This window comes from Mus caroli, chromosome 10 (genome assembly GCF_900094665.2).
Source record: "Mus caroli chromosome 10, CAROLI_EIJ_v1.1, whole genome shotgun sequence".
NCBI classification, from domain to species: Eukaryota; Metazoa; Chordata; class Mammalia; order Rodentia; family Muridae; genus Mus; species Mus caroli.
In genome coordinates this window covers 114,694,024-114,695,532 of record NC_034579.1, presented here as the reverse complement: position 1 = coordinate 114,695,532, position 1,509 = coordinate 114,694,024, and the positions used below count along the sequence as shown (strand labels likewise).

The window sequence follows — 1,509 nt, the reverse complement described above, 5'->3', positions numbered from 1 at the left end:
CCACAGTGACACACCCATTCCAACCAGGTCAAACCTATTCCAACAAGGCCACACCTTCAGATGGTGCCACTTCCTGGTCCAAGGATATAAAAACCATCACACTACTTATTGTAAAGCCTTGCCCATAACTACATCTGTAGATCCTCCACCACCAAATCCTTCCTGAAGGAATGTGGTGCTTTAAGGGGGTAGTGGTAGGTGGCAAGCTAGCTGGAATAGATTAAATCCATGCTCTGATATGCATCAGATTGTGTCCTGTATGTGTTTTGGGTGATCACTAACATTTCCCTGGCAAGCATTACTAATATCATTTTGTATATGATGGTTGTTTTGGAAGGACTTCACTATCTTAGCTCTGTCTCCAGCCCTTTGTTCACTTTTCTTTGTTGCTGCTGATGTTCCCGAAAAGCAAATAAGAATAATAGGAGGCCTTGAAGCATGGCTGGGTGGTCAGGACACTTGTTTTCTAAGTTTCAGATCTGATCTTGATCCTCAGGCACCCATGTAACAATTCAAGCAAGTCTGAACATGCATGTAACATGCACATTGGAAACAGAGTCAGGCTGCTCTCCAGAGCTGGCTGGGCAGTCGGCCTAGCCAACAAACAAACAAACAAAACAGGCAAGGCTTGAGTCAATCAAGTGGAGATCCGAAGAAGAAACCACGTGATAAGCTCTGGTATGTGTAGGCAAATCTACAGAAGCAATTTGAAACAACCACACAAAAACACACATACACACAGGTAAACATCTCTGCATAACAGAGTTACTTGTGCACATGTGGAAACATGGGTCACACGAACTGACAGTCTCAGGGTTTTTTGTTTGTTTGTTTGTTTGTTTAATTGTTTGTTTCTTTGTGTGTTTGATTGTTTTGTCACAGTGGAATAGGCCCCATCCAAGGATGCTGAGCCATGAATGGATCATAGACTTGGTACACCAAGAAGCCTTAAATTGATTTTGAGCATGAGGAGAGGCCATCTGAGGGGCCTTTCTTGCTATCCCCAAAGCACACCACATGGAAAAGTACTGGCTTTGTTTTCCTAAGCTCAGCTGAGATGGACGTCTTTGTTGTGGCTGTGCTCTCTTGGGGAAGAACCACCTTACCTTCCTCCATACTGCCTGCTATGGCTCAATGCTACTCAATTCCAGCAAATCAGCACCACTAGAGATAGGGAGAGGGCCCCCATCTAAGGAGACAGCTGGAATCTGAGTTATCCTTGCTAGCACATATAGAAGGCTTCTATGCCAGTAAACTCTCAGGAAATCCTGCCTGGGGGTATCTGCCTCTAATTATATCTGAGTCTTATTGAATTATGATCCCCTAGATTGCTGTATTAGTCAGTAGTAACTGTATCAAACCCATAGACATACAAATGTACATACACACATACTAAAACATATATATATATATATATATACACATGGAGATATTGTTTATATTAACATGACTTACAGTGTGTGGTCCAGGAATTCCAAAGATGTCTTCCTAGGAATGGAAGATATATGT

General features: G+C 42.5%; 1 pseudogene; it reads right to left on the bottom strand.

Annotated features, from left to right (window-relative positions):
• Positions 1-1,509, bottom strand: part of LOC110302765 — a 7,429-nt pseudogene that overhangs the window by 1,495 nt on the left and 4,425 nt on the right.